Below are 9,252 nucleotides of genomic sequence, written 5' to 3' on the forward strand. Positions count from 1 at the left end.
AAAAGGGGCGGGAGGAGGTCGATGCCCAGCTAGAGCAATGTTTGAGCATATGGATTAATGTATGGATATTGTGATCACAAAACACTGAAAATGTAATAAAAAATATTTTTAAAAAGAAAAGAAGGGAAGCGTAATCTGCATCAGTAAAATTCTTCAACTTAATCATAGAATTGTAGAGTTGGAAAGGACCTCAAGAGTGATCTAGTCCAACCACTTTAACTCCCCCCTTGGGACTCTATCATGAGATTTAGAGTTTCATGCTCTGCTGGCTGAGCTATAGAAAACCCACATCAGCAGTGAAAGCCACAGTTGGATTGACCTAAGAGTGGACTAGTCACATTTATGGAAGAGGCTATCAGTGGCAATTAATTTGATGGATATACCATTTCCAGTTTCTGAGGGAGAAGAGGGGGAGTGGGCGATTGCCTTCCTGTTATGATAGTCTTGTACCAATGGACATCTGATCATCCACTCCAAGAAGGATGCTGCTAGACTGCAGGGTTCTTCTTGTCTTCTGAAAATGGAGGGTGGGATTTGAAGCAGGGATAAACAACTACGTAGCTGGATTCAGTTCAAGACAATGTGGCTAAGTCTAGTCATCACTAAACAAATCAGCTGGCTCAAAGTATCCTCTGCCTTTCACAACAATCTGACACAATTAGAACAAGGAGGGGCATTGTTCAGTAAAATGATTTAATCAGCTTTCAGTAATAATCTTAGAGTCACTGTATTCTATTAAGTGCCTACCAGTGTGTCCCTGGCACCTTTCAACAGCCCTGAGCTTTGCCTAGCTTTGCCAGCTGAGCAGTCACCTGAGGCTTTGATTGCACTTTGATTAGTAGCCTGGAAGAAGAGAAAAAATATATTGTTCCTTCCAACTCAGTAAGCGAAGGCAAAAACAGAGGAATTGGATCAGAATTATTTTTTCGCTCTTTAATGATGAGGATAGTCACATGGCCTCAATTGACTTTGCAGCCTTCTTGGAACAAGTTGCTCATTTGGAGCTGTTTGTGGTCCTACAGTAACATTACCTTACAGTGGTACCTCTGCTTAAGAACTTACCGTATTTTTTGCTCCATAAGACTCACTTTTCTCCTCCTAAAAAGTAAGGGGAAATGTGTGTGCGTCTTATGGAGCGAATGCAGGCAGCGCAGCTATCCCAGAAGCCAGGAGAGCGAGAGGGATTGCTGCTTTCACTGCGCAGCGATCCCTCTTGCTGTTCTGGTTACTGAGATTCAGAATATTTTTTTTCTTGTTTTCCACCTCCAAAAACTAGGTGCGTCTTGTGGTATGGTGCGTCTTATGGAGTGAAAAATATGGTAATTCATTCTTATTCTCAGACGCACTTTCACTAATGGGACCTCCTGCTGCGCGCGATTTCCATTCGCATCCTGGGGCAAAGTTTGCAACCAGGAGCAGCTACTTCCAGGTTAGCGGAGTTCGTAACCCGAATCATTCGTAGCCAGAAGTGTTCGTATCCAGAGGTATCACTCTGCTTTCTACCTCAGCCTTACTTGCCTGCCCCTGAAGTGATTGCTTTGCTGCCACTGAGTCACCCTTCTTTTTTCTGTGTGGATCAGTTTTACTGGTTGAAACCTCCATTGCAGCCACGTGCGCTGCAATATGAAGTCAACATTTTAACCACTGCTCATCCTATACTTCACAGCCTTGCTGGGATGGATCTAGTATCCAGGCTTTTCTCTTCTTTAGAAGAGAAATCCTTAGATGCAGACTGTATTGAGGAGGTTTCTTGTAGGTGGCTTCCGGGCTTTGCCATTGCCTTTTTTGGTTCTCAGCTCCTTTATTGGGTGCCGTCAGAATTTAAATTTTATATTACCGTATTTTTCGCTCCATAGGGCGCACCTGACCATAGGGCCCACCTAGTTTTCAGAGGGGGAAATCAAGGAAAAAAATATGACCCCCCCCAGCTCTGCGAGCAGCGGACAGGCTGCTGGCAGCCTTTGCGCTTGTCCCAGACCTTCTCCCTGCTTTTGAGGGAGGTGGGGGAATTCCCCCATCTCCCGCAAAAGTCTAAAGGAGCCACACACCCTTTAAGGAGCGCACGGCTCCTGTCGGCTTTTCCCCGAGGAGGGAGAAGGGACTGACGCAGCCAGTCAGTCCCTTGTCCCTCCTCGGGGAAAAGCCCCCAAGAGTGGCCCTGCAAAAGCCGTGTGCTATTTAAATGGGCTGCGTGGCTTCTGCTGACTTTTCTACGAGGTGGGGGAATTCCCCCAACTCTCGCAAAACCGGCAGAAGCCGCACACTCTTTAAAGGGTGTGTGGCTCCTGTGGGCTTTTCCACGAGGTGGGAGAAGAGATTGATGCGGCCAGTCAGTCCCTTCTCCCTCCTGGGGAAAAGCCCCCAAGAGCGCACGGAGCTTGTGTGCGGCTCTTGGGAGCTTTTCCCGGCTGCCTCCCCCCTGCATTCGCTCCATAGGATGCACACACATTTCCCCTAGCTTTTTAGGAGGGAAAATGTGTGTCCTATAGAACAAAAAATACGGTAACTATATAGAAGAAAAAAATTGAAAAGTGCCTGTTGACAACTAATGAGATTGTGGTGAAATAATTCAGAGAATTTCAACAGTGAGCTTTGAATTTCATCATTTTCTCTATGTCTTTATGCCAAAGTGTTGCCTGCAGCACAAACACGTAGAGTATAAATCCCTCCAAGTAAGACTCTATGTGCATCAGTTCTCTTTCTAGAATGATGAAGGCACTCCTGAGCACATGCCTCCTCTTGGCCCTGCTTTCTCCAGGTAAGTGGGAACCAGTAGGCTGGGGAACTTTTACAGTAATAATGTTTAGAGGACAGAGGAATCCGGAGAGCTGAATTTAAGAGAGCTATTCTGTTGTAGTATTTAGAGGGTTAGGCAAGGATCCAGGAGACCAGGGTTCAAATCCCCACTCAGCCACAAAGCTTACTGGGAGATCCTGGACAAGTCACTATACCTCAGGTTAACTTACCTCACAGGGTTCTTGTGAGGATAAAATGAGGAGCAGAGAACCATGTACACAGGCTTGAGCTGCTTGGAGGCAAGTGCAGAAAACAAATAATTCAAAAAAATTAGAAGCCAAGAGCAACTAAAATGGATAGAATTTTAAAATGATATTTGAAATATGCTAGTAACTGAAGGTACTATGTTTAGTAGCCACTGGTAGCCTAATTCTGCATCATTTGCCTAAACCTTTTGTGAGGCCATTCAAGTCTTACGAGAGAGGGATCAAAATGTTTGTATTTCCACTTTGTCCATGTCATGCAGAACAGTATGTGCTTCCAGGACATCCCCTCTCCCCCCCCCTTAACTGTCCTAACCCCCTCCAAAAAACCCCAAAAACATCGTCAACATTTTTCATAGGTGAGTTGCCCTAGCATAGCTAGTAGAACCCTTAAAGACCAACTCTCTTAACCTGGATCTAACCCTGTTCATTTAACTCTGCTTAAAACTGGTTGAAATGCAAAATCTGCTCCCCAACAGGTCTAGTAAGTGATGGGACAGAGTTACCCTGCAGAGGGTAACCAGTTTCCACAATGCTTTTTTTTCATGCCTAAATGATGGGATAAGCCTTCCTCCTGCTCATCTGGCCTTTGCTCCTTTATCTAAACTCATGTCTAAGATTGTAATTGAACAGTTGAACAGTAAGGGGGGGAGGCATTGAAGTGATAGAGTGGATGGGAGGAAAAATGGGCCATTGGACAGGGAGGGTTTACCTCTTGGAAATAATTAAACCAGTGTTCTGGCCCATGGCTTTTACTCATTTCATTTTATTGAAAGATCTTGTTAACTTGAACTCCATTTCATTTAAAAGATTTAATTCTCTCTCACCTCCTTCTCTGTGTCAAATGAAGGAAACCACAAAACCAAATAATAATAATGTTAATGACAATAACAATCCATGAACTAATCTTTTGCTCCTGTCCTCAGCATTGCCTCTGAAGTGCATAGATGCATTTAACAGTACTGGACTGACATATGATCAGTATGAAAGAACATATTGTAAATTTGGTCAAAATTCCTGTGCTGCCAGTGTTCTGCGTACAAATCTAGGTAAGATTTATCTGTTTTTGTCTTTTGTTTTTGGAATTACTAAATTAGTTGTAAGGAAGCTGTGGCACATAAGCTGTAGATGAATGAGAACTCCCATCTGCCTCATCTATCCTGGCCACCAGTCAGAGATGATGGGAGATGTAGTCCAGCAGCATCTGGAAGATCATAGCTTCTCAATCTTGCAGTAAGGAATCACTAACATTTGAAAATGGGGAATCTAAAGTCACCTGATCAAAAGCATCAGATTTCCATCTTGATGTACATATTCAACCACCATTTTGTGGTTTGCCTCAGGTGCCAATATACCTTGGGGCTATTCTGGGTGGGATGGTGGTGCTCACTTGACCATCTGTTCCTACATCATTGCTACATACTTGGAGGGAGAGGGGGAATGGGACAGTGAGGTTGGTGCAGTTGAAGTGCCCTGCCAAGTCTTCTTCCTTGGCGATCACTTGTAGCTGAGTAAGTTTGTCTTCCATCAACACGGTTTTAACAATGAATCCGTAAGTGACTGTGGAGGCCAATTCTGGATCCACACGTCCTTCCACAGTGGGGGCATTGGTTTCCAGACAGGAGTTGATCAAGGTGTGGATTTGCCAAGCATGCCTTCCTGCTAGCATGTTTCTCCCTTGCGTCCTGAGTTCAAGTGTCTTGAAAGCCTATGACACCTTTGTTAAAGGCTGTTCTCCAACTGGAGTGCTTGCAGGCCAGTGTTTCCCAGTTGTCAGTGTTGATGCTACATTTTTTTTTATTTGCCTTGAGACAGTCTTTAAACCTCTGCCAAGTATCTTGGGTTGGGCAACAGGAGTTCAGGGAAGTATTTTCCCACCCTGTAAATTGTTATGATCGACTAGCAGAGAGAATGCAGTGTATGGCACATGTATTGTCAGAAGTATAGAAGAAGCCATGATTCTTCATGCTGCAGATTGGACCTGAAATGAAGTTCTACATTCATTTCAAATTTAATGCCTTTTACTGAGCGCCGCAACCCCAGAATCGGTCACGACTGGACCTAATGGTCAGGGGTCCCTTTACCTTTACCCTTTATGATCATAATAAAGCTTTGACAGCTTTGGTTGTATTTTACAAACTATGGTTGCAATCAAAATTATTCACGCCCCATTGCAAATTGGGTTTATTATCAAATTTTACAGACTTCTAGCTGTTTGCATTGAGAAAATCAAACAAAAGCCATTGAAATGGCTCTGCAAAATTGCTGCTTCAAGTGGTTCCCCCAAATTCAGCTGAAAATGCAACTTATACTGACAAGAACAAGAACGTTATTTATTTCGGTTGAAAGACCCACAAAATCATTTTCAAAAGCAAAAAAGAAAAAGAAATACAGGGAAGATTAAAAAGTGGTCACATTGTTTTATCTACAGTATGTAGGTTTCTATTTCTTATTACTTCTGAGAGGAACTTAGCCAAGCCCAGGGTAGTATCATCTGAGTTATATTGGCTTCTCTACTCTCACTATTATTCAACCCATCCTTGGCAAGCATCTTTTAAATGCCTGCAGAAAAAATTGTATTCCACCAGGCTCATACAAGCCATTCAGAATACACCTTTCCATTGGTTAATTGATATCTGTTTCTTTTCTTTTTACAAAGTTTTTATTGTATGCTTTATGTATTATGAGTGGGATGATTTTGATATTTTTCTTTCAATGATATATAGGTGTGTGTACGTAAATATAAATTAATAAAGCCCATCACCTTAGATTGTAGAATTTAATAATATTTTGCATGTTGTTTGTCTGAAAAGGTTCTCATTCAGACATTACAGAAAATTGGAACCACTACAATGAATGTGTTTTAGGAGCAATAAACCTCCATATCTAAATATTTATTTCAAATTCTTTTCATAGTGAAATTCCAAGAGCAAATTGTGAAGAGATGCTCGCTATCCATTGCCTGTTCCTCAGGCCATTACAGCTTCACTGCAGGGGATGGTAAATTCTTTCAGATGAAGAAGAACTGCTGCAAAACTGAACTGTGTAACAATGCAACTCTCAGCCGTACGTTTCTGCATCAATTTAGAATCATTAACAAGTTAGAGTTTTTCCCTGAATTTGGCCATGGCCTGGATCCTTAGTCAATCAGAAGTACTCAGAGAATCTGTGCCTCATTCAAATGGGGTGAGACAGCCCCAGGTGGCTACAGGTTGGGTTGAGTAGCTCAGGACTATTAGGGGCTCTCAAGGGATGGAGACTCAGGCAGGACGGGGAGTCATGAGGAGAAACTGTGAAAAAGAGGGACCTAGCTAGAGACACGGGTGGCGCTGTGGGTTAAACCACAGAGGCTAGGGCTTGCCGATCAGAAGTTCGACGGTTCAAATCCTGGGGTGAGCTCCCGTTCCTCGGTCCCTGCTCCTGCCAACCTAGCAGTTCAAAAGCACAAAGTGCAAGTAGATAAATAGGTACTGCTCCGACGGGAAGGTAAACAGCATTTCTGTGCGCTGATCGGGTTCGTCAGAAGTGGCTTAGTCATGCTGCCAGATGACCTGGAGGCTGGTTGCAGACAAACACCGGCTCCCTCGGCCAATAAATTGAGATAAATTGAGTTGCAGAGACATCTGCAACTGGACCTAATAGTCAGGGGTCCCTTTACCTTTTACTTGGCAGCTACGTCAGCCAGAGAAGGGATGGGTTGCCTTTCCAACCAGGCCTCTGCTTCTTCCTGCCCCTCAAAGGAGCACCATGCAGGATCAGATCATCCTACTGATAGGTGGGAGGATCTGATCCTGCACAGTGCCCGTGCCCCTTGTCCCAGCCATGTTTTTACTGTATGTCAAGATATGGTTACACATCGCCCCTATATCCAAGTGATGTGAGATTCCATGGGTACCAGGCATGCTGTAACCCAGGCTCTGTGTTTCCTGTGGGACCATAATGCACTGTGGTGTCTTTATCATATATGGTTACGCATCAATATATACAACCTGAGGCCTACAATGAAGACATCCACCAGAATATGTCCTGTCCCTCTCATAGGCACAGCAGCATCCTTGCCTTGGTAGTTTGTCTTTTCCCGGGAATGGTCACATTCCTCATATTCTAATAAAACCTAATACTGGTTTTATTACTACACAGGGAACAGCTTCCATTCCTTTGTTGTGCTGCTGAGCTAATCTGCTATTTTAATGACCCACTTCCCCAAAACGGTTACCTCAGAAGTAGATTACTTCTGGCATGAGTCATGTTGATTTCTGAGGATTTAGAAGTGTCTAAAGAAGTGTCAGTTATGTCAGTTTAGGAACTTTGCCTACATTAAGTAACCAAGTGGATAAGTAAAATAAAAAAAATAAAAATCGCGGATAAGAATACAATCGTCAAGATGCCTTTATAACATTCCCTATGCATAATTAGCCGTGAATGATATTTCATGCATTATAATTGGATACCTAGGTGCATGAACAGGTTATGGTCCCTTTAAGATAACATTCAATTTGATGGTCCAAATTAGATGGTTACCACCCATCTATCTTATCCAGGTGTCCTCCTAAATGACCCTTCAACTGTTTCTGGTCAGTCTTTTAATTGACAAAATAAGCACTGTCTAAGCTGGCAGTTATTATTAATTATTATTATTTATTGAATTTATATACTGCCCTGTACCTGCAGGTCTCAGGGAATTCACAGAAAGTGACGGTTAGTTCATTCCGGAAGTGCAGAAGACAGCCAGAAACTCTGTACAAAGATAAGGGACTAAGAGCATACGCTTTCATACAGCCTACACCATAATCAATGACAGGAAAACCTTCTGAGAGATTGAGAAGGGAAGAAAGTTCACACTCCCCCACCCCCCTTTATGTAAAGGTCATTCATCTCAGAGAACAATGGTGACTTTGTCCCATGCTCAGTCCTGAACCCAGATTGTGTCTAGATTATATTTTATCCAAGAGTACTTGCAACTGCCCCACCAAAACTGGAAGGCCCTAGGTGGATTGCATTAATACAACACAGAGATACAAAAACAGACAAAGACATTAACATGCTCACTATACTTTTGATTTTGGCAGTTCCTGATCGCAACATGCTGGCTGAAAATGGTTTGCGTTGCCCATCCTGCTTTTCTAAAGGAACCATAATGTGTAAAAGTGAGAAGACCATCAACTGCCTTGAGAATGAGACCCAGTGCATTCAATCCAAAGTAGCTCTTCTTACCGGTAACATTGCTACTCAGACAAGGGAAAAAGGCCTAGTAATTCTTGGTCATGCAGACTCTCTCCTTGTCTCCTTCTCTCCCTTCCTCCCTTTCCCTTGCATGTTGCACGAACAATGAGAGGGATCATATCTCTCACTGGCCCCACTCTGCACCCTTCCGTATTGTTTTGCCTGCCTGGTCTGTGTCCTTTAACTCTCATAATGCCACTTGCTTGTCCGGAAGGAGGATTCAGAGTGAGATGTGTATATAAAATACCCTTCTGAACAAAGTAAAAAAAATGCATTGATTGCTTCACCCCAGTTGAATCCGGATCTCTCCACCACTGGGATGCAGTCCAGGACAAAATGTGTCCATCTTGCTCAAAACAAATATTTATTATGTAAAAGGAATGTAATACATTTCCTTAAATTCTGTGACAATGAGCAGTATCTGGTTAACTCAGACCATTAGTGTAAAGATTTACAGTTGTGCAAGAGAATTTCCTCTCTCTTTTGCATGTATGTGCTCTGAATCCTCCCAAAATCTGCTTCACAGAATTGGGAAAAACCTCAGAATTCATTTAGGGGATACACAAAAGGAGGAAGAGAGAGAGGATATGTTCCTTTCTACAACCATACATTATTTTGTTGATGTCATGATTTAGCTACATCCGTAAAGAGACTTTAACCCAAAGTGTTTCTAACCCGAGGTACCACTGTAAATCAATTTTTGATGTGTCTAGGTCCAGTTTTAGATGGAGACTTCCCTATCAGCAAATTTTTCAGGAATAATGCTACATTGGGAGGGAATTTGGAATGAATGGGGGAGGGGCATATGGCTGATTTGCCTCAGAAGGACAGAGGCAGATTCCAGGCCATTTGTGATGCTTCTGCCCTACATTCTTTCTTCTCTTATTTCTGCTGCCCTTTACAGCCTTGGCTTTGCTATTTTCTCTTTTAAGGGTTGAGTAAGAATTCTGAGGTGAGTACCTGAATGGCCCTTGGGATTCGCCTTTTTCACCTGCTTTATGTTTGACGTGTTTAACATGAAAATAGATAT

Source organism: Podarcis liolepis (genome assembly GCF_965112155.1).
Source record: "Podarcis liolepis genome assembly, chromosome: 7".
NCBI classification, from domain to species: Eukaryota; Metazoa; Chordata; class Lepidosauria; order Squamata; family Lacertidae; genus Podarcis; species Podarcis liolepis.